The sequence below is a fragment of the Sminthopsis crassicaudata genome, chromosome 6, assembly GCF_048593235.1.
Source record: "Sminthopsis crassicaudata isolate SCR6 chromosome 6, ASM4859323v1, whole genome shotgun sequence".
Classification (NCBI taxonomy): domain Eukaryota; kingdom Metazoa; phylum Chordata; class Mammalia; order Dasyuromorphia; family Dasyuridae; genus Sminthopsis; species Sminthopsis crassicaudata.
In genome coordinates, this window is record NC_133622.1 from 197,683,190 (window position 1) to 197,707,653 (window position 24,464).

At 39.6% G+C, this 24,464-nt stretch overlaps 2 long non-coding RNA genes across 2 annotated transcripts; both read right to left on the reverse strand.

Moving 5' to 3' along the window:
• Positions 1-4,645: 4,645 nt before the first annotated feature.
• On the reverse strand, positions 4,646-8,704 carry LOC141545605 (uncharacterized). Its single transcript, XR_012483084.1, has 3 exons — positions 8,672-8,704; positions 5,620-5,727; positions 4,646-4,907 (listed from the first exon to the last, which is right to left on the reverse strand). It is a non-coding gene; the product is annotated as an uncharacterized LOC141545605 (long non-coding RNA).
• Positions 8,705-10,489: 1,785 nt separating this feature from the next.
• LOC141545604 (uncharacterized) lies at positions 10,490-14,820 on the reverse strand. The gene is made up of 3 exons (XR_012483083.1): positions 14,795-14,820; positions 11,744-11,851; positions 10,490-11,058 (listed from the first exon to the last, which is right to left on the reverse strand). It is a non-coding gene; the product is annotated as an uncharacterized LOC141545604 (long non-coding RNA).
• Between the last annotated feature and the right edge of the window lie 9,644 nt (positions 14,821-24,464).

Genomic DNA, 24,464 nt, shown 5'->3' on the forward strand with positions numbered 1-24,464 from the left:
CAGTTCGTGGATGGTTTTTCCAGTATATCAAATGGACACATATCTTTCACTTATGCTTTCACATTTTTTCTTTTCAGGCAACCTATAAGCCAATACTGAAGCAAAGGAGATACTGAAGCCAGAGTGACCAGATTCTGGCGATATTGAAAACATGTCTTTGGAAATCTACTTGAAACGGGATTTAGATTGTTGTTGGGGAGTTTTGATCTATACTTTGGAGTTTATTGCACTGGTGGGGGGAAGGGGAGAGAGGATGTTTCTGAGTTTGATTGTTGGGGAGTTTTGATATCTATACTTTGGAGTTTATTGTACTGGTGGGGGGAAGGGGAGAGATGATGTTTCTGAGTTTGATGTGATTTTAAAAATAAAAAATGTTTTTTTTTCTGTTTCCAAAAGTTTCAAGTTGTCATTCTTTCAGCTCCCACATGATTAGTGATATTTCCCAGTTTCTTCTTTACTATCTGATGATTATATTTGCCAGCTGGTTAATCCTAAAGAAATACTTGTTGGCAAACTTATTGGGTAAACAACATTTTTCCCTTATTTGCAGCTAGCCCATACTGCTGATGGGTAAATCTGGCTATCCTATCTGGGTTTGGGAATAAGAGAGGGAGGCAGATTTGTTCTTCTTTGAGATTGTGAAAAAACTGTAAGCAGGCCCTTTGCCATCAGAGGCTGGGGACCGTCTGAAAATCTGGGAGCAAAGAGGTAGTGGGGGTTAACAAGCAGCAGGGCTGTTGTGTTCTAGCCAGAGAAGTTCCAGAGAAGCTCGGAACTGGCCCTGCTGAAGTCTTTTGGATCTTCCTGGAGGAGCAGAGCAGCCATTCTACACCAGAAGGGCAATTCAGAATGACAAGGGACTGGCTTAGAGATTTGCATCCAGGTGCTTCCCCTCAGCTCTAGGGGAAGGCTGAGCCAGAAAATAATTGGTGTCCCCACAGGCTTGTGCTAGAGCCCCCCATTCCCCCTTTGAAGTTTCTTCTGCCTGACTTGTGCTCATTATAATCTATATGACTGAAATGTCAAACTTCTGTTTCTGAAAATCTAACCTTTCTTCAGAAGCTGGGAACCTAAATCCCCTGGATGAAGAAGGGGGATAGTAAGAGTGCTAGAAAAGCAAATGGGTGCTCTGGAGACGGCAAGATTGGAGATGGGAAAACCCCGTCTGATTTGATTCCATAGATAGTGGCAAAGGTCAGGTTAGCCACAAAAGATGTTTGCACTGATTGATAAAGCTGGAACAATACCTCTTGGGAATTGATGTACAGGCTCTGGCAAGAAAATGAAACCAAACTAACTCCCAAGCAGGATGCAGCCTTAATTGGCTGAAGGGCCCCAGAAGACCCTGGACAAGCCAGTCAAGCCGGCTTCCAGAGCTAGTCCTTAGCTTGGCCTTGGGAATCCTCCCAGGGGGTGGAAGAGGAGGAGGTCTGGATTGCTCTCTGACAGCACCTTCTCATCCTCCATCTTGGGCTTTCCACTTCTGGGCTTGGGCTTGGAGGGTCTCATCTACAGAAAACCACCTTCTTGAGGGCAAGAACTGTTGGAGTTTTTCCTTGGTAGCTCTGCCATTTTTCCACTTCGAATCACTTCCGATTTACCAATATTTATTAAGGAAACAAGCATTTATTAAACTCCTATGTACCAAGCACTGTGCTAAGCACTTTACACATATTCTCTCCTGAACATCACTGGGAGGTAGGTGCTAATATCCACTCTCTCAGTTAAAGAAACTGAGGCAACAGGTCAGCAAAATAGAGGCGAGATTGAAACAGATCTTGTCTTGTACAGACAACCCTGGCCTAATTAACAAGGGGATTCTAGATCTGCAGCGTTCAATGGGGTGTTTTCCAAATTCTACATGATGAAAGGTACCGGATGAAGCGGTCTGGGGTCTTAACCGTGGCCCTAGCTCCTTCTGCTTTGCAGCCAAACCCTAGGCTCCATCCCAAGAGCAATATGTGGGCTTGGCTCCCTTTCCCGCTGGTGCTTCTACTCATGTCCCCAGTTTCTGGTCCCTGTGTCCTTTGTGACCATATCATTCATCTGGTAGCCCACCTCATCCATCTTCCTTAGACTACTCAATCAGCAAAGCTCAATTAAACAAGGAGCAAACATATATTACATACTTACTAGGGGTCGTATATTTCACTAGACCCTGGAGACATAAAGGTAAAAACAAAATGGTCTTGCCCGCAAAGTTTATATTCTATTGGGGAAAATGATGTCAACAAAAAGAACTAGGAAGACAATCTATGCATAAGCAAGATAATTGTATAAATATTTTTACATACATTGGATTAAGCATATATTTTCATATATTTAACATGTGAATCCCCTGTCATCTTCCCTGTCATCTAGGGGAAGAGGTGGAAGGAAGGAGGGGAAAAGTTGGAAGAGAAGGTTTTGCAAGGGTCAGTGTTAAAAACTTACCCCTTCATATGTTTTGTAAATAAAAAGCTTTCCTCAAACAATTTTTAAAAAGAAAAAAAACCCACATACCAGGTGAGCACTACCCTCATCTGATGAGCATTTGCTTTGCTTACCTTCTCCATGGAGACCTCATTGTGTCATGCCCATTGTGACACGCCTGAGAACACCCAAGGTTTTCTGACTTAAAGGGGATGTTCTCTCCCCAACAACCCAGTTGGATCCTGACAGCCAAGGGAGTAGTATGTGAATAGAAGAATAGATGAGTGGACAAATAGACTAATAGACTAGATACATAGATAAGTGCTGATAGATAGATGGGATAGATAGGGTAAACAAATAGATTCAATAGATACACTTGATGCATAGTTAAATAGATAATGATCGGTAGATAAGTGAAAAGATAGATTTATAGTAGAAAAGTTTATAGGTAGAAAAGATATTTATAGGAAAAAAAAAGTGATTTATAGTTAGAAAAGAGATTTATATGAAAAAAGCGATACATAGGTAGAAAAGAGATATATATAGTTAAAAAAGTGATTTAGGAGAAGAAACGAGATTTATAGGTAGAAAAGAGATTTATAGGCAGAAGAGAATGAATAGCTGCCTTAAATTATACATAGATAATGAAGGAGTCAATGGAGGGTTAGGTAAATCAGTAAATAAATTACTGGAGAGAGAGATCCATTTGGGCCCTCATCAGCATGATACCAAGGGCTGCTGTCATAGATTGAGACTGCCTTCACGTCAGTATTAAACTATTATATTTTATTCTTCAATATTATAGAAGCTAAAATGGTTGCTTTCTATCTGGCTTGGGAAATTGTTGACTTCTCTTTCTTCCCCTCTTCCCCCACGCCCCCCCAAAATTGCATTTTGTGGATGGTTATTCTAGTAGATCAATTGGACACATATCTTTCACTTATGCTGTAACATTTTACCTTTTCAGGCATCCTATAAGCCACTGCTGAAGCAGAGCAGATACTGAACCAGTTGTGACCAGATGCTGGCGATATTGAACGCATCTTAAGCCTCGGGATCGACTTAAAACGGGATTTAACCTGTTCATGAAGGTAAAGCATCTACATAGAGATAATGTACCTGCAGCTTCCCTCCTGCAGTCAGTGTTAATAGGAGATCAAGGTAGGGCCTGGTTGCTGACTAGCCCTATATATATACTAGAAGTACAAATAATCTGGGAAATAGAGAGCCTACACTTAAAAGCAAACAAACAAACAAAAGCAAATTCTTTTAGTTCGGAAACTATTTTCTTTTTCCTCATCCTATGGCTGGTTCCCAGAAAAAAGATGACTTGCTCATATTAGAGGTTTCATAAATGCTTGTTAAATTCAATTACATATAGATGAAGACTTTTTCTAAAATTATAGGCAGCTGGCTGGTTCAGTGGATAACACTGTTGGACCTCCCTTGAATCAGCAACTGATTTCAAACACCAGCTGTAGGACTCTGGGCAAGTCACTTAATCTGTGTTTGCCTCAATTTCCTCCTCTGTAAATTGGGAATGATACAATCATGTTTGCTCCACAGAGGATAAGCCTCTGAGAACTATTTGTTTTCAAGTAGAGTCACAGCATCGTGGATTTTGAGCTGGCAGCAATATTTCAGGGTTTCTACTTCCATATTTTACAAAGAAAGTCACTGAGACACAAGGAGGTTTAGTATAGTTAATATATTGTTCAAGCGCATACAAGTTGTAAGTGGCAGAGACAAGATTCAAACAGATCCTGTTAATACTATCGTGTTACCTCTAAGTGTTCATTATATATGGGTGTATGGGTGTCCATATATGTGTGTGTATATTTCCATACTCCAATCTTCTAACCTATAACTAAACATATTTACTCTTAAAAAAAAAAAGTGGTGGGATGGGGTAGGGGAAAGACACTGTAATAAAGTAACATTAAACAAGTGGTATTTTGCTCTGCTGTTTATTTCTTACTTTCATGACTTTATATTATCACTTTAAACTCCCTGAGCCTCAGTTTTCTCACATGTTAAATGAGATAGTTGAGCTCCATGACCACTAGGAAACTACATTTCCAGTTCTAAAATTGTGATTCCACAGTGAAAATCTAGCAACATTGTGTCCTAATGTAAGATCTGTATTTGATCATTAATGAGTCATATATTTTCTCTTGGATTTTATATAGTTCATTTGTAGCAACATTAACCTGGCATTCTTTTCTGAGGGCTGACCCCATCCTTGTTGTGGTGACTGTTAGAGGTGAGCCGCCCTCATCCCGGTGACCATCCACTCCAGATCCTCTTTGTGGTTGGTGGGGTGACAATATCAGAAGCCAAAATGTTGAAAGATCTCGTTTCTTCCCTGAAGCCTGGAACACAGGTACCGAACCCGAAATAACAGGACATGCATCTCCCTGGCCCAAGGATGGGAGAGTCTGGCTGTTCCCACAAGACTTGGTCTGAGCCTTAGGGGTAGCATTTGAGGAGATGATCTATAGAATTCGGGAGATGGTGAAGCACTGTGTAAAGGTCAGATAATTCTCTTACTACTACTATTATTACTTGTACTCTTACGCCTATTATTATTACTACTATTTCTACTATTACTCCTCTTCCTACTCCTATTAGTATTACTCCTACGATTACTACTATTACTCTTCCACCCACTACTACAATTACTGCCACTCTTATTATTGTTATTATTCCTTCTAGATCTCTTCCTCCTGCTACTAGTACTATCATTGCTCCTATTCCTATTAATACTCCTTTTACTACCACTACTACTATTATTTCTACTACCACTTTTACTATTTCTATTACTATTACTCCTACTGCTACTGCTACTCCTACTCCTACTAGTGTCACTCCTATTCCTATCATTATTACTGTTGCTATTACTACTTCTTCTACTACTATTATTCCTACTCCTATTATTATTAGTACTACTACCATTACTATTACTTTTATCATTACTACTCTTTTTACTACTTCTATCACTACTTTTATTCCTCTTCCTATTACTGTTACTACTCATACTACTCCTACTTCTTCTACGCCTCCACCTCCTACTACTGCCACTACTCCTTTGTCCGGAAGTCCATATGTTTTCTAAATAAAGAGGTTTCCTAAAAAATATTGTTAAAAGAAGACTTGCGCATAAAGCCTGAGCACAATCCTCATCAGATGAGCAGTTGACTTGCTTACCTTGGCCATGGAGACCTCATTGTGTGATGCTCATTGTGACATGCCGGAGAACACCCAAAGTTTTCTGACTTCAAGGTGATGTTCTCTTCCCAACAACCCAGTTGGATCCTGACAGCAAAGGGAGTAGTATGTGAATAGAAGAATGCATGAGTGGACTAATAGACTGATAGACTAGATACATAGATTCCTGGTGATGGATGAATGGGATAGAGAAGATAAACAAATAGATTGAATAGATACACTTAATGCATAGTTAAAAAGATAATGATGGATAGATAAGTGAAAAGATAGATTTATAGTAGAAAAGTTTATAGGTAGAAAAGTGATTTATAGGAAGAAAAGTGATTTATAGGTAGCAAACAGCTCTATAGGAAGAAAAGCCATTTATAGGTAGAAAAGAGATATTTAGATTAAAAAAAGGGATTTAGAAGTAGAAAAGAGATTTATAGGCAGAAGAGAATGAATAGCTGGATTAAAATATACATACAACCCCCCCCCAAATATTGCAGTTCGTGGATGGTTTTTCCAGTATATCAAATGGACACATATCTTTCACTTATGCTTTCACATTTTTTCTTTTCAGGCAACCTATAAGCCAATACTGAAGCAAAGGAGATACTGAAGCCAGAGTGACCAGATTCTGGCGATATTGAAAACATGTCTTTGGAAATCTACTTGAAACGGGATTTAGATTGTTGTTGGGGAGTTTTGATCTATACTTTGGAGTTTATTGCACTGGTGGGGGGAAGGAGAGAGAGGATGTTTCTGAGTTTGATTGTTGGGGAGTTTTGATATCTATACTTTGGAGTTTATTGTACTGGTGGGGGGAAGGGGAGAGATGATGTTTCTGAGTTTGATGTGTTTTTAAAAATAAAAAATGTTTTTTTTTCTGTTTCCAAAAGTTTCAAGTTGTCATTCTTTCAGCTCCCACATGATTAGTGATATTTCCCAGTTTCTTCTTTACTATCTGATGATTATATTTGCCAGCTGGTTAATCCTAAAGAAATACTTGTTGGCAAACTTATTGGGTAAACAACATTTTTCCCTTATTTGCAGCTAGCCCATACTGCTGATGGGTAAATCTGGCTATCCTATCTGGGTTTGGGAATAAGAGAGGGAGGCAGATTTGTTCTTCTTTGAGATTGTGAAAAAACTGTAAGCAGGCCCTTTGCCATCAGAGGCTGGGGACCGTCTGAAAATCTGGGAGCAAAGAGGTAGTGGGGGTTAACAAGCAGCAGGGCTGTTGTGTTCTAGCCAGAGAAGTTCCAGAGAAGCTCGGAACTGGCCCTGCTGAAGTCTTTTGGATCTTCCTGGAGGAGCAGAGCAGCCATTCTACACCAGAAGGGCAATTCAGAATGACAAGGGACTGGCTTAGAGATTTGCATCCAGGTGCTTCCCCTCAGCTCTAGGGGAAGGCTGAGCCAGAAAATAATTGGTGTCCCTACAGGCTTGTGCTAGAGCCCCCCATTCCCCCTTTGAAGTTTCTTCTGCCTGACTTGTGCTCATTATAATCTATATGACTGAAATGTCAAACTTCTGTTTCTGAAAATCTAACCTTTCTTCAGAAGCTGGGAACCTAAATCCCCTGGATGAAGAAGGGGGATAGTAAGAGTGCTAGAAAAGCAAATGGGTGCTCTGGAGACGGCAAGATTGGAGATGGGAAAACCCCGTCTGATTTGATTCCATAGATAGTGGCAAAGGTCAGGTTAGCCACAAAAGATGTTTGCACTGATTGATAAAGCTGGAACAATACCTCTTGGGAATTGATGTACAGGCTCTGGCAAGAAAATGAAACCAAACTAACTCCCAAGCAGGATGCAGCCTTAATTGGCTGAAGGGCCCCAGAAGACCCTGGACAAGCCAGTCAAGCCGGCTTCCAGAGCTAGTCCTTAGCTTGGCCTTGGGAATCCTCCCAGGGGGTGGAAGAGGAGGAGGTCTGGATTGCTCTCTGACAGCACCTTCTCATCCTCCATCTTGGGCTTTCCACTTCTGGGCTTGGGCTTGGAGGGTCTCATCTACAGAAAACCACCTTCTTGAGGGCAAGAACTGTTGGAGTTTTTCCTTGGTAGCTCTGCCATTTTTCCACTTCGAATCACTTCCGATTTACCAATATTTATTAAGGAAACAAGCATTTATTAAACTCCTATGTACCAAGCACTGTGCTAAGCACTTTACACATATTCTCTCCTGAACATCACTGGGAGGTAGGTGCTAATATCCACTCTCTCAGTTAAAGAAACTGAGGCAACAGGTCAGCAAAATAGAGGCGAGATTGAAACAGATCTTGTCTTGTACAGACAACCCTGGCCTAATTAACAAGGGGATTCTAGATCTGCAGCGTTCAATGGGGTGTTTTCCAAATTCTACATGATGAAAGGTACCGGATGAAGCGGTCTGGGGTCTTAACCGTGGCCCTAGCTCCTTCTGCTTTGCAGCCAAACCCTAGGCTCCATCCCAAGAGCAATATGTGGGCTTGGCTCCCTTTCCCGCTGGTGCTTCTACTCATGTCCCCAGTTTCTGGTCCCTGTGTCCTTTGTGACCATATCATTCATCTGGTAGCCCACCTCATCCATCTTCCTTAGACTACTCAATCAGCAAAGCTCAATTAAACAAGGAGCAAACATATATTACATACTTACTAGGGGTCGTATATTTCACTAGACCCTGGAGACATAAAGGTAAAAACAAAATGGTCTTGCCCGCAAAGTTTATATTCTATTGGGGAAAATGATGTCAACAAAAAGAACTAGGAAGACAATCTATGCATAAGCAAGATAATTGTATAAATATTTTTACATACATTGGATTAAGCATATATTTTCATATATTTAACATGTGAATCCCCTGTCATCTTCCCTGTCATCTAGGGGAAGAGGTGGAAGGAAGGAGGGGAAAAGTTGGAAGAGAAGGTTTTGCAAGGGTCAGTGTTAAAAACTTACCCCTTCATATGTTTTGTAAATAAAAAGCTTTCCTCAAACAATTTTTAAAAAGGAAAAAAACCCACATACCAGGTGAGCACTACCCTCATCTGATGAGCATTTGCTTTGCTTACCTTCTCCATGGAGACCTCATTGTGTCATGCCCATTGTGACACGCCTGAGAACACCCAAGGTTTTCTGACTTAAAGGGGATGTTCTCTCCCCAACAACCCAGTTGGATCCTGACAGCCAAGGGAGTAGTATGTGAATAGAAGAATAGATGAGTGGACAAATAGACTAATAGACTAGATACATAGATAAGTGCTGATAGATAGATGGGATAGATAGGGTAAACAAATAGATTCAATAGATACACTTGATGCATAGTTAAATAGATAATGATCGGTAGATAAGTGAAAAGATAGATTTATAGTAGAAAAGTTTATAGGTAGAAAAGATATTTATAGGAAAAAAAAAGTGATTTATAGTTAGAAAAGAGATTTATATGAAAAAAGCGATACATAGGTAGAAAAGAGATATATATAGTTAAAAAAGTGATTTAGGAGAAGAAACGAGATTTATAGGTAGAAAAGAGATTTATAGGCAGAAGAGAATGAATAGCTGCCTTAAATTATACATAGATAATGAAGGAGTCAATGGAGGGTTAGGTAAATCAGTAAATAAATTACTGGAGAGAGAGATCCATTTGGGCCCTCATCAGCATGATACCAAGGGCTGCTGTCATAGATTGAGACTGCCTTCACGTCAGTATTAAACTATTATATTTTATTCTTCAATATTATAGAAGCTAAAATGGTTGCTTTCTATCTGGCTTGGGAAATTGTTGACTTCTCTTTCTTCCCCTCTTCCCCCACGCCCCCCCAAAATTGCATTTTGTGGATGGTTATTCTAGTAGATCAATTGGACACATATCTTTCACTTATGCTGTAACATTTTACCTTTTCAGGCATCCTATAAGCCACTGCTGAAGCAGAGGAGATACTGAACCAGTTGTGACCAGATGCTGGCGATATTGAACGCATCTTAAGCCTCGGGATCGACTTAAAACGGGATTTAACCTCTTCATGAAGGTAAAGCATCTACATAGAGATAATGTACCTGCAGCTTCCCTCCTGCAGTCAGTGTTAATAGGAGATCAAGGTAGGGCCTGGTTGCTGACTAGCCCTATATGTAAACTAGAAGTACAAATAATCTGGGAAATAGAGAGCCTACACTTAAAAGCAAACAAACAAACAAAAGCAAATTCTTTTAGTTCGGAAACTATTTTCTTTTTCCTCATCCTATGGCTGGTTCCCAGAAAAAAGATGACTTGCTCATATTAGAGGTTTCATAAATGCTTGTTAAATTCAATTACATATAGATGAAGACTTTTTCTAAAATTATAGGCAGCTGGCTGGTTCAGTGGATAACACTGTTGGACCTCCCTTGAATCAGCAACTGATTTCAAACACCAGCTGTAGGACTCTGGGCAAGTCACTTAATCTGTGTTTGCCTCAATTTCCTCCTCTGTAAATTGGGAATGATACAATCATGTTTGCTCCACAGAGGATAAGCCTCTGAGAACTATTTGTTTTCAAGTAGAGTCACAGCATCGTGGATTTTGAGCTGGCAGCAATATTTCAGGGTTTCTACTTCCATATTTTACAAAGAAAGTCACTGAGACACAAGGAGGTTTAGTATAGTTAATATATTGTTCAAGCGCATACAAGTTGTAAGTGGCAGAGACAAGATTCAAACAGATCCTGTTAATACTATCGTGTTACCTCTAAGTGTTCATTATATATGGGTGTATGGGTGTCCATATATGTGTGTGTATATTTCCATACTCCAATCTTCTAACCTATAACTAAACATATTTACTCTTAAAAAAAAAAGTGCTGGGATGGGGTAGGGGAAAGACACTGTAATAAAGTAACATTAAACAAGTGGTATTTTGCTCTGCTATTTATTTCTTACTTTCATGACTTTATATTATCACTTTAAACTCCCTGAGCCTCAGTTTCCTCACATGTTAAATGAGATAGTTGAGCTCCATGACCACTAGGAAACTACATTTCCAGTTCTAAAATTGTGATTCCACAGTGAAAATCTAGCAACATTGTGTCCTAATGTAAGATCTGTATTTGATCATTAATGAGTCATATATTTTCTCTTGGATTTTATATAGTTCATTTGTAGCAACATTAACCTGGCATTCCCTTCTGAGGGCTGACCCCATCCTTGTTGTGGTGACTGTTAGAGGTGGGCCGCCCTCATCCCGGTGACCATCCACTCCAGATCCTCTTTGTGGTTGGTGGGGTGACAATATCAGAAGCCAAAATGTTGAAAGATCTCGTTTCTTCCCTGAAGCCTGGAACACAGGTACCGAACCCGAAATAACAGGACATGCATCTCCCTGGCCCAAGGATGGGAGAGTCTGGCTGTTCCCACAAGACTTGGTCTGAGCCTTAGGGGTAGCATTTGAGGAGATGATCTATAGAATTCGGGAGATGGTGAAGCACTGTGTAAAGGTCAGATAATTCTCTTACTACTACTATTATTACTTGTACTCTTACGCCTATTATTATTACTACTATTTCTACTATTACTCCTCTTCCTACTCCTATTAGTATTACTCCTACGATTACTACTATTACTCTTCCACCCACTACTACAATTACTGCCACTCTTATTATTGTTATTATTCCTTCTAGATCTCTTCCTCCTGCTACTAGTACTATCATTGCTCCTATTCCTATTAATACTCCTTTTACTACCACTACTACTATTATTTCTACTACCACTTTTACTATTTCTATTACTATTACTCCTACTGCTACTGCTACTCCTACTCCTACTAGTGTCACTCCTATTCCTATCATTATTACTGTTGCTATTACTACTTCTTCTACTACTATTATTCCTACTCCTATTATTATTAGTACTACTACCATTACTATTACTTTTATCATTACTACTCTTTTTACTACTTCTATCACTACTTTTATTCCTCTTCCTATTACTGTTACTACTCATACTACTCCTACTTCTTCTACGCCTCCACCTCCTACTACTGCCACTACTCCTTTGTCCGGAAGTCCATATGTTTTCTAAATAAAGAGGTTTCCTAAAAAATATTGTTAAAAGAAGACTTGCGCATAAAGCCTGAGCACAATCCTCATCAGATGAGCAGTTGACTTGCTTACCTTGGCCATGGAGACCTCATTGTGTGATGCTCATTGTGACATGCCGGAGAACACCCAAAGTTTTCTGACTTCAAGGTGATGTTCTCTTCCCAACAACCCAGTTGGATCCTGACAGCAAAGGGAGTAGTATGTGAATAGAAGAATGCATGAGTGGACTAATAGACTGATAGACTAGATACATAGATTCCTGGTGATGGATGAATGGGATAGAGAAGATAAACAAATAGATTGAATAGATACACTTAATGCATAGTTAAAAAGATAATGATGGATAGATAAGTGAAAAGATAGATTTATAGTAGAAAAGTTTATAGGTAGAAAAGTGATTTATAGGAAGAAAAGTGATTTATAGGTAGCAAACAGCTCTATAGGAAGAAAAGCCATTTATAGGTAGAAAAGAGATATTTAGATTAAAAAAAGGGATTTAGAAGTAGAAAAGAGATTTATAGGCAGAAGAGAATGAATAGCTGGATTAAAATATACATACAACCCCCCCCCAAATATTGCAGTTCGTGGATGGTTTTTCCAGTATATCAAATGGACACATATCTTTCACTTATGCTTTCACATTTTTTCTTTTCAGGCAACCTATAAGCCAATACTGAAGCAAAGGAGATACTGAAGCCAGAGTGACCAGATTCTGGCGATATTGAAAACATGTCTTTGGAAATCTACTTGAAACGGGATTTAGATTGTTGTTGGGGAGTTTTGATCTATACTTTGGAGTTTATTGCACTGGTGGGGGGAAGGGGAGAGAGGATGTTTCTGAGTTTGATTGTTGGGGAGTTTTGATATCTATACTTGGAGTTTATTGTACTGGTGGGGGGAAGGGGAGAGATGATGTTTCTGAGTTTGATGTGTTTTTAAAAATAAAAAATGTTTTTTTTTCTGTTTCCAAAAGTTTCAAGTTGTCATTCTTTCAGCTCCCACATGATTAGTGATATTTCCCAGTTTCTTCTTTACTATCTGATGATTATATTTGCCAGCTGGTTAATCCTAAAGAAATACTTGTTGGCAAACTTATTGGGTAAACAACATTTTTCCCTTATTTGCAGCTAGCCCATACTGCTGATGGGTAAATCTGGCTATCCTATCTGGGTTTGGGAATAAGAGAGGGAGGCAGATTTGTTCTTCTTTGAGATTGTGAAAAAACTGTAAGCAGGCCCTTTGCCATCAGAGGCTGGGGACCGTCTGAAAATCTGGGAGCAAAGAGGTAGTGGGGGTTAACAAGCAGCAGGGCTGTTGTGTTCTAGCCAGAGAAGTTCCAGAGAAGCTCGGAACTGGCCCTGCTGAAGTCTTTTGGATCTTCCTGGAGGAGCAGAGCAGCCATTCTACACCAGAAGGGCAATTCAGAATGACAAGGGACTGGCTTAGAGATTTGCATCCAGGTGCTTCCCCTCAGCTCTAGGGGAAGGCTGAGCCAGAAAATAATTGGTGTCCCCACAGGCTTGTGCTAGAGCCCCCCATTCCCCCTTTGAAGTTTCTTCTGCCTGACTTGTGCTCATTATAATCTATATGACTGAAATGTCAAACTTCTGTTTCTGAAAATCTAACCTTTCTTCAGAAGCTGGGAACCTAAATCCCCTGGATGAAGAAGGGGGATAGTAAGAGTGCTAGAAAAGCAAATGGGTGCTCTGGAGACGGCAAGATTGGAGATGGGAAAACCCCGTCTGATTTGATTCCATAGATAGTGGCAAAGGTCAGGTTAGCCACAAAAGATGTTTGCACTGATTGATAAAGCTGGAACAATACCTCTTGGGAATTGATGTACAGGCTCTGGCAAGAAAATGAAACCAAACTAACTCCCAAGCAGGATGCAGCCTTAATTGGCTGAAGGGCCCCAGAAGACCCTGGACAAGCCAGTCAAGCCGGCTTCCAGAGCTAGTCCTTAGCTTGGCCTTGGGAATCCTCCCAGGGGGTGGAAGAGGAGGAGGTCTGGATTGCTCTCTGACAGCACCTTCTCATCCTCCATCTTGGGCTTTCCACTTCTGGGCTTGGGCTTGGAGGGTCTCATCTACAGAAAACCACCTTCTTGAGGGCAAGAACTGTTGGAGTTTTTCCTTGGTAGCTCTGCCATTTTTCCACTTCGAATCACTTCCGATTTACCAATATTTATTAAGGAAACAAGCATTTATTAAACTCCTATGTACCAAGCACTGTGCTAAGCACTTTACACATATTCTCTCCTGAACATCACTGGGAGGTAGGTGCTAATATCCACTCTCTCAGTTAAAGAAACTGAGGCAACAGGTCAGCAAAATAGAGGCGAGATTGAAACAGATCTTGTCTTGTACAGACAACCCTGGCCTAATTAACAAGGGGATTCTAGATCTGCAGCGTTCAATGGGGTGTTTTCCAAATTCTACATGATGAAAGGTACCGGATGAAGCGGTCTGGGGTCTTAACCGTGGCCCTAGCTCCTTCTGCTTTGCAGCCAAACCCTAGGCTCCATCCCAAGAGCAATATGTGGGCTTGGCTCCCTTTCCCGCTGGTGCTTCTACTCATGTCCCCAGTTTCTGGTCCCTGTGTCCTTTGTGACCATATCATTCATCTGGTAGCCCAGCTCATCCATCTTCCTTAGACTACTCAATCAGCAAAGCTCAATTAAACAAGGAGCAAACATATATTACATACTTACTAGGGGTCGTATATTTCACTAGACCCTGGAGACATAAAGGTAAAAACAAAATGGTCTTGCCCGCAAAGTTTATATTCTATTGGGGAAAATGATGTCAACAAAAAGAACTAGGAAGACAATCTATGCATAAGCAAGATAATTGTATAAATATTTTTACATACATTGGATTAAGCATATATTTTCATATATTTAACATGTGAATCCCCTGTCATCTTCCCTGTCATCTAGGGGAAGAGGTGGAAGGAAGGAGGGGAAAAGTTGGAAGAGAAGGTTTTGCAAGGGTCAGTGTTAAAAACTTACCCCTTCATATGTTTTGTAAATAAAAAGCTTTCCTCAAACAATTTTTAAAAAGAAAAAAAACCCACATACCAGGTGAGCACTACCCTCATCTGATGAGCATTTGCTTTGCTTACCTTCTCCATGGAGACCTCATTGTGTCATGCCCATTGTGACACGCCTGAGAACACCCAAGGTTTTCTGACTTAAAGGGGATGTTCTCTCCCCAACAACCCAGTTGGATCCTGACAGCCAAGGGAGTAGTATGTGAATAGAAGAATAGATGAGTGGACAAATAGACTAATAGACTAGATACATAGATAAGTGCTGATAGATAGATGGGATAGATAGGGTAAACAAATAGATTCAATAGATACACTTGATGCATAGTTAAATAGATAATGATGGGTAGATAAGTGAAAAGATAGATTTATAGTAGAAAAGTTTATAGGTAGAAAAGATATTTATTGGAAAAAAAAGTGATTTATAGTTAGAAAAGAGATTTATATGAAAAAAGCGATACATAGGTAGAAAAGAGATATATATAGTTAAAAAAGTGATTTAGGAGAAGAAACGAGATTTATAGGTAGAAAAGAGATGTATAGGCAGAAGAGAATGAATAGCTGCCTTAAATTATACATAGATAATGAAGGAGTCAATGGAGGGTTAGGTAAATCAGTAAATAAATTACTGGAGAGAGAGATCCATTTGGGCCCTCATCAGCATGATACCAAGGGCTGCTGTCATAGATTGAGACTGCCTTCACGTCAGTATTAAACTATTATATTTTATTCTTCAATATTATAGAAGCTAAAATGGTTGCTTTCTATCTGGCTTGGGAAATTGTTGACTTCTCTTTCTTCCCCTCTTCCCCCACGCCCCCCCAAAATTGCATTTTGTGGATGGTTATTCTAGTAGATCAATTGGACACATATCTTTCACTTATGCTGTAACATTTTACCTTTTCAGGCATCCTATAAGCCACTGCTGAAGCAGAGGAGATACTGAACCAGTTGTGACCAGATGCTGGCGATATTGAACGCATCTTAAGCCTCGGGATCGACTTAAAACGGGATTTAACCTCTTCATGAAGGTAAAGCATCTACATAGAGATAATGTACCTGCAGCTTCCCTCCTGCAGTCAGTGTTAATAGGAGATCAAGGTAGGGCCTGGTTGCTGACTAGCCCTATATGTAAACTAGAAGTACAAATAATCTGGGAAATAGAGAGCCTACACTTAAAAGCAAACAAACAAACAAAAGCAAATTCTTTTAGTTCGGAAACTATTTTCTTTTTCCTCATCCTATGGCTGGTTCCCAGAAAAAAGATGACTTGCTCATATTAGAGGTTTCATAAATGCTTGTTAAATTCAATTACATATAGATGAAGACTTTTTCTAAAATTATAGGCAGCTGGCTGGTTCAGTGGATAACACTGTTGGACCTCCCTTGAATCAGCAACTGATTTCAAACACCAGCTGTAGGACTCTGGGCAAGTCACTTAATCTGTGTTTGCCTCAATTTCCTCCTCTGTAAATTGGGAATGATACAATCATGTTTGCTCCACAGAGGATAAGCCTCTGAGAACTATTTGTTTTCAAGTAGAGTCACAGCATCGTGGATTTTGAGCTGGCAGCAATATTTCAGGGTTTCTACTTCCATATTTTACAAAGAAAGTCACTGAGACACAAGGAGGTTTAGTATAGTTAATATATTGTTCAAGCGCATACAAGTTGTAAGTGGCAGAGACAAGATTCAAACAGATCCTGTTAATACTATCGTGTTACCTCTAAGTGTTCATTATATATGGGTGTATGTGTGTCCATATATGTGTGTGTATATTTCCATACTCCAATCTTCTAACCTATAACTAAACATATTTACTCTTAAAAAAAAAAAAGTGGTGGGATGGGGTAGGGGAAAGACACTGTAATAAAGTAACATTAAACAAGTGGTATTTTGCTCTGCTGTTTATTTCTTACTTTCATGACTTTATATTATCACTTTAAACTCCCTGAGCCTCAGTTTCCTCACATGTTAAATGAGATAGTTGAGCTCCATGACCACTAGGAAACTACATTTCCAGTTCTAAAATTGTGATTCCACAGTGAAAATCTAGCAACATTGTGTCCTAATGTAAGATCTGTATTTGATCATTAATGAGTCATATATTTTCTCTTGGATTTTATATAGTTCATTTGTAGCAACATTAACCTGGCATTCTTTTCTGAGGGCTGACCCCATCCTTGTTGTGGTGACTGTTAGAGGTGGGCCGCCCTCATCCCGGTGACCATCCACTCCAGATCCTCTTTGTGGTTGGTGGGGTGACAATATCAGAAGCCAAAATGTTGAAAGATCTCGTTTCTTCCCTGAAGCCTGGAACACAGGTACCGAACCCGAAATAACAGGACATGCATCTCCCTGGCCCAAGGATGGGAGAGTCTGGCTGTTCCCACAAGACTTGGTCTGAGCCTTAGGGGTAGCATTTGAGGAGATGATCTATAGAATTCGGGAGATGGTGAAGCACTGTGTAAAGGTCAGATAATTCTCTTACTACTACTATTATTACTTGTACTCTTACCCCTATTATTATTACTACTATTTCTACTATTACTCCTCTTCCTACTCCTATTAGTATTACTCCTACGATTACTACTATTACTCTTACACCAACTACTACAATTACTGCCACTCTTATTATTGTTATTATTCCTTCTAGATCTCTTCCTCCTGCTACTAGTACTATCATTGCTCCTATTACTATTAATACTCCTTTTACTACCACTACTACTATTATTTCTACTACCACTTTTACTATTACTATTACTCCTACTGCTACTGCTACTCCTACTCCTACTAGTGTCACTCCTATTCCTATCATTATTACTGTTGCTATTACTACTTCTTCTACTACTATTATTCCTACTCCTATTATTATTAGTACTACTACCATTACTATTACTTTTATCATTACTACTCTTTTTACTACTTCTATCACTACTTTTATTCCTCTTCCTATTACTGTTACTACTCATACTACTCCTACTTCTTCTACGCCTCCACCTCCTACTACTGCCACTACTCCTTTGTCCGGAAGTCCATATGTTTTCTAAATAAAGAGGTTTCCTAAAAAGTATTGTTAAAAGAAGACTTGCGCATAAAGCCTGAGCACAATCCTCATCAGATGAGCAGTTGACTTGCTTACCTTGGCCATGGAGACCTCATTGTGTGATGCTCATTGTGACATGCCGGAGAACACCCAAAGTTTTCTGACTTAAAGGTGATGTTCTCTTCCCAACAACCCAGTTGGATCCTGACAGCAAAGGGAGTAGTATGTGAATAGAAGAATGGATGAGTGGACTAATAGACTGATAGACTAGATACATAGATTCCTGGTGATGGATGAATGGGATAGAGAAGATAAACAAATAGATTGAATAGATACACTTAATGCATAGTTAAAAAGATAATGATGGATAGATAAGTGAAAAGATAGATTTATAGTAGAAAAGTTTATAGGTAGAAAAGTGATTTATAGGAAGAAAAGTGATTTATAGGTAGCAAACAGCTCTATAGGAAGAAAAGCCATTTATAGGTAGAAAAGAGATTTTTAGATTAAAAAAAGGGATTTAGAAGTAGAAAAGAGATTTATAGGCAGAAGAGAATGAATAGCTGGATTAAAATATACATACAACCCCCCCCCCCAAATATTGCAGTTCGTGGATGGTTTTTCCAGTATATCAAATGGACACATATCTTTCACTTATGCTTTCACATTTTATCTTTTCAGGCAACCTATAAGCCAATACTGAAGCAAAGGAGATACTGAAGCCAGAGTGACCAGATTCTGGCGATATTGAAAACATGTCTTTGGAAATCTACTTGAAACGGGATTTAGATTATTGTTGGGGAGTTTTGATCTATACTTTGGAGTTTATTGCACTGGTGGGGGGAAGGGGAGAGAGGATGTTTCTGAGTTTGATTGTTGGGGAGTTTTGATATCTATACTTTGGAGTTTATTGTACTGGTGGGGGGAAGGGGAGAGATGATGTTTCTGAGTTTGATGTGTTTTTAAAAATAAAAAATGTTTTTTTTTCTGTTTCCAAAAGTTTCAAGTTGTCATTCTTTCAGCTCCCACATGATTAGTGATATTTCCCAGTTTCTTCTTTACTATCTGATGATTATATTTGCCAGCTGGTTAATCCTAAAGAAATACTTGTTGGCAAACTTATTGGGTAAACAACATTTTTCCCTTATTTGCAGCTAGCCCATACTGCTGATGGGTAAAGCTGGCTATCCTATCTGGGTTTGGGAATAAGAGAGGGAGGCAGATTTGTTCTTCTTTGAGATTGTGAAAAAACTGTAAGCAGGCCCTTTGCCATCAGAGGCTGGGGACCGTCTGAAAATCTGGGAGCAAAGAGGTAGTGGGGGTTAACAAGCAGCAGGGCTGTTGTGTTCTAGCCAGAGAAGTTCCAGAGAAGCTCGGAACTGGCCCTGCTGAAGTCTTTTGGATCTTCCTGGAGGAGCAGAGCAGCCATTCTACACCAGAAGGGCAATTCAGAATGACAAGGGACTGGCTTAGAGATTTGCATCCAGGTGCTTCCCCTCAGCTCTAGGGGAAGGCTGAGCCAGAAAATAATTGGTGTCCCCACAGGCTTGTGCTAGAGCCCCCCATTCCCCCTTTGAAGTTTCTTCTGCCTGACTTGTGCTCATTATAATCTATATGACTGAAATGTCAAACTTCTGTTTCTGAAAATCTAACCTTTCTTCAGAAGCTGGGAACCTAAATCCCCTGGATGAAGAAGGGGGATAGTAAGAGTGCTAGAAAAGCAAATGGGTGCTCTGGAGACGGCAAGATTGGAGATGGGAAAACCCCGTCTGATTTGATTCCATAGATAGTGGCAAAGGTCAGGTTAGCCACAAAAGATGTTTGCACTGATTGATAAAGCTGGAACAATACCTCTTGGGAATTGATGTACAGGCTCTGGCAAGAAAATGAAACCAAACTAACTCCCAAGCAGGATGCAGCCTTAATTGGCTGAAGGGCCCCAGAAGACCCTGGACAAGCCAGTCAAGCCGGCTTCCAGAGCTAGTCCTTAGCTTGGCCTTGGGAATCCTCCCAGGGGGTGGAAGAGGAGGAGGTCTGGATTGCTCTCTGACAGCACCTTCTCATCCTCCATCTTGGGCTTTCCACTTCTGGGCTTGGGCTTGGAGGGTCTCATCTACAGAAAACCACCTTCTTGAGGGCAAGAACTGTTGGAGTTTTTCCTTGGTAGCTCTGCCATTTTTCCACTTCGAATCACTTCCGATTTACCAATATTTATTAAGGAAACAAGCATTTATTAAACTCCTATGTACCAAGCACTGTGCTAAGCACTTTACACATATTCTCTCCTGAACATCACTGGGAGGTAGGTGCTAATATCCACTCTCTCAGTTAAAGAAACTGAGGCAACAGGTCAGCAAAATAGAGGCGAGATTGAAACAGATCTTGTCTTGTACAGACAACCCTGGCCTAATTAACAAGGGGATTCTAGATCTGCAGCGTTCAATGGGGTGTTTTCCAAATTCTACATGATGAAAGGTACCGGATGAAGCGGTCTGGGGTCTTAACCGTGGCCCTAGCTCCTTCTGCTTTGCAGCCAAACCCTAGGCTCCATCCCAAGAGCAATATGTGGGCTTGGCTCCCTTTCCCGCTGGTGCTTCTACTCATGTCCCCAGTTTCTGGTCCCTGTGTCCTTTGTGACCATATCATTCATCTGGTAGCCCACCTCATCCATCTTCCTTAGACTACTCAATCAGCAAAGCTCAATTAAACAAGGAGCAAACATATATTACATACTTACTAGGGGTCGTATATTTCACTAGACCCTGGAGACATAAAGGTAAAAACAAAATGGTCTTGCCCGCAAAGTTTATATTCTATTGGGGAAAATGATGTCAACAAAAAGAACTAGGAAGACAATCTATGCATAAGCAAGATAATTGTATAAATATTTTTACATACATTGGATTAAGCATATATTTTCATATATTTAACATGTGAATCCCCTGTCATCTTCCCTGTCATCTAGGGGAAGAGGTGGAAGGAAGGAGGGGAAAAGTTGGAAGAGAAGGTTTTGCAAGGGTCAGTGTTAAAAACTTACCCCTTCATATGTTTTGTAAATAAAAAGCTTTCCTCAAACAATTTTTAAAAAGAAAAAAAACCCACATACCAGGTGAGCACTACCCTCATCTGATGAGCATTTGCTTTGCTTACCTTCTCCATGGAGACCTCATTGTGTCATGCCCATTGTGACACGCCTGAGAACACCCAAGGTTTTCTGACTTAAAGGGGATGTTCTCTCCCCAACAACCCAGTTGGATCCTGACAGCCAAGGGAGTAGTATGTGAATAGAAGAATAGATGAGTGGACAAATAGACTAATAGACTAGATACATAGATAAGTGCTGATAGATAGATGGGATAGATAGGGTAAACAAATAGATTCAATAGATACACTTGATGCATAGTTAAAACGATAATGATGGATAGATAAGTGAAAAGATAGATTTATAGTAGAAAAGTTTATAGGTAGAAAAGATATTTATTGGAAAAAAAAGTGATTTATAGTTAGAAAAGAGATTTATATGAAAAAAGCGATACATAGGTAGAAAAGAGATATATATAGTTAAAAAAGTGATTTAGGAGAAGAAACGAGATTTATAGGTAGAAAAGAGATTTATAGGCAGAAGAGAATGAATAGCTGCCTTAAATTATACATAGATAATGAAGGAGTCAATGGAGGGTTAGGTAAATCAGTAAATAAATTACTGGAGAGAGAGATCCATTTGGGCCCTCATCAGCATGATACCAAGGGCTGCTGTCATAGATTGAGACTGCCTTCACGTCAGTATTAAACTATTATATTTTATTCTTCAATATTATAGAAGCTAAAATGGTTGCTTTCTATCTAGCTTGGGAAATTGTTGACTTCTCTTTCTTCCCCTCTTCCCCCACGCCCCCCCAAAATTGCATTTTGTGGATGGTTATTCTAGTAGATCAATTGGACACATATCTTTCACTTATGCTGTAACATTTTACCTTTTCAGGCATCCTATAAGCCACTGCTGAAGCAGAGGAGATACTGAACCAGTTGTGACCAGATGCTGGCGATATTGAACGCATCTTAAGCCTCGGGATCGACTTAAAACGGGATTTAACCTGTTCATGAAGGTAAAGCATCTACATAGAGATAATGTACCTGCAGCTTCCCTTCTGCAGTCAGTGTTAATAGGAGATCAAGGTAGGGCCTGGTTGCTGACTAGCCCTATATATATATACTAGAAGTACAAATAATCTGGGAAATAGAGAGCCTACACTTAAAAGCAAACAAACAAACAAAAGCAAATTCTTTTAGTTCGGAAACTATTTTCTTTTTCCTCATCCTATGGCTGGTTCCCAGAAAAAAGATGACTTGCTCATATTAGAGGTTTCATAAATGCTTGTTAAATTCAATTACATATAGATGAAGACTTTTTCTAAAATTATAGGCAGCTGGATGGTTCAGTGGATAACACTGTTGGACCTCCCTTGAATCAGCAACTGATTTCAAACACCAGCTGTAGGACTCTGGGCAAGTCACTTAATCTGAGTTTGCCTCAATTTCCTCCTCTGTAAATTGGGAATGATACAATCATGTTTGCTCCACAGAGGATAAGCCTCTGAGAACTATTTGTTTTCAAGTAGAGTCACAGCATCGTGGATTTTGAGCTGGCAGCAATATTTCAGGGTTTCTACTTCCATATTTTACAAAGAAAGTCACTGAGACACAAGGAGGTTTAGTATAGTTAATATATTGTTCAAGCGCATACAAGTTGTAAGTGGCAGAGACAAGATTCAAACAGATCCTGTTAATACTATCGTGTTACCTCTAAGTGTTCATTATATATGGGTGTATGGGTGTCCATATATGTGTGTGTATATTTCCATACTCCAATCTTCTAACCTATAACTAAACATATTTACTCTTAAAAAAAAAAAAGTGGTGGGATGGGGTAGGGGAAAGACACTGTAATAAAGTAACATTAAACAAGTGGTATTTTGCTCTGCTGTTTATTTCTTACTTTCATGACTTTATATTATCACTTTAAACTCCCTGAGCCTCAGTTTCCTCACATGTTAAATGAGATAGTTGAGCTCCATGACCACTAGGAAACTGCATTTCCAGTTCTAAAATTGTGATTCCACAGTGAAAATCTAGCAACATTGTGTCCTAATGTAAGATCTGTATTTGATCATTAATGAGTCATATATTTTCTCTTGGATTTTATATAGTTCATTTGTAGCAACATTAACCTGGCATTCCCTTCTGAGGGCTGACCCCATCCTTGTTGTGGTGACTGTTAGAGGTGGGCCGCCCTCATCCCGGTGACCATCCACTCCAGATCCTCTTTGTGGTTGGTGGGGTGACAATATCAGAAGCCAAAATGTTGAAAGATCTCGTTTCTTCCCTGAAGCCTAGAACACAGGTACCGAACCCGAAATAACAGGACATGCATCTCCCTGGCCCAAGGATGGGAGAGTCTGGCTGTTCCCACAAGACTTGTTCTGAGCCTTAGGGGTAGCATTTGAGGAGATGATCTATAGAATTCGGGAGATGGTGAAGCACTGTGTAAAGGTCAGATAATTCTCTTACTACTACTATTATTACTTGTACTCTTATCCCTATTATTATTACTACTATTTCTACTATTACTCCTCTTCCTACTCCTATTAGTATTACTCCTACAATTACTACTATTACTCTTCCAACCACTACTACAATTACTGCCACTCTTATTATTGTTATTATTCCTTCTAGATCTCTTCCTCCTGCTACTAGTACTATCATTGCTCCTATTCCTATTCATACTCCTTTTACTACCACTACTACTATTATTTCTACTACCACTTTTACTATTACTATTACTCCTACTGCTACTGCTACTCCTACTCCTACTAGTGTCACTCCTATTCCTATCATTATTACTGTTGCTATTACTACTTCTTCTACTACTATTATTCCTACTCCTATTATTATTAGTACTACTACCATTACTATTACTTTTATCATTACTACTCTTTTTACTACTTCTATCACTACTTTTATTCCTCTTCCTATTACTGTTACTACTCATACTACTCCTACTTCTTCTACGCCTCCACGTCCTACTACTGCCACTACTCCTTTGTCCGGAAGTCCATATGTTTTCTAAATAAAGAGGTTTCCTAAAAAATATTGTTAAAAGAAGACTTGCGCATAAAGCCTGAGCACAATCCTCATCAGATGAGCAGTTGACTTGCTTACCTTGGCCATGGAGACCTCATTGTGTGATGCTCATTGTGACATGCCGGAGAACACCCAAAGTTTTCTGACTTCAAGGTGATGTTCTCTTCCCAACAACCCAGTTGGATCCTGACAGGAAAAGGGAGTAGTATGTGAATAGAAGAATGCATGAGTGGACTAATAGACTGATAGACTAGATACATAGATTCCTGGTGATGGATGAATGGGATAGAGAAGATAAACAAATAGATTGAATAGATACACTTAATGCATAGTTAAAAAGATAATGATGGATAGATAAGTGAAAAGATAGATTTATAGTAGAAAAGTTTATAGGTAGAAAAGTGATTTATAGGAAGAAAAGTGATTTATAGGTAGCAAACAGCTCTATAGGAAGAAAAGCCATTTATAGGTAGAAAAGAGATATTTAGATTAAAAAAAGGGATTTAGAAGTAGAAAAGAGATTTATAGGCAGAAGAGAATGAATAGCTGGATTAAAAT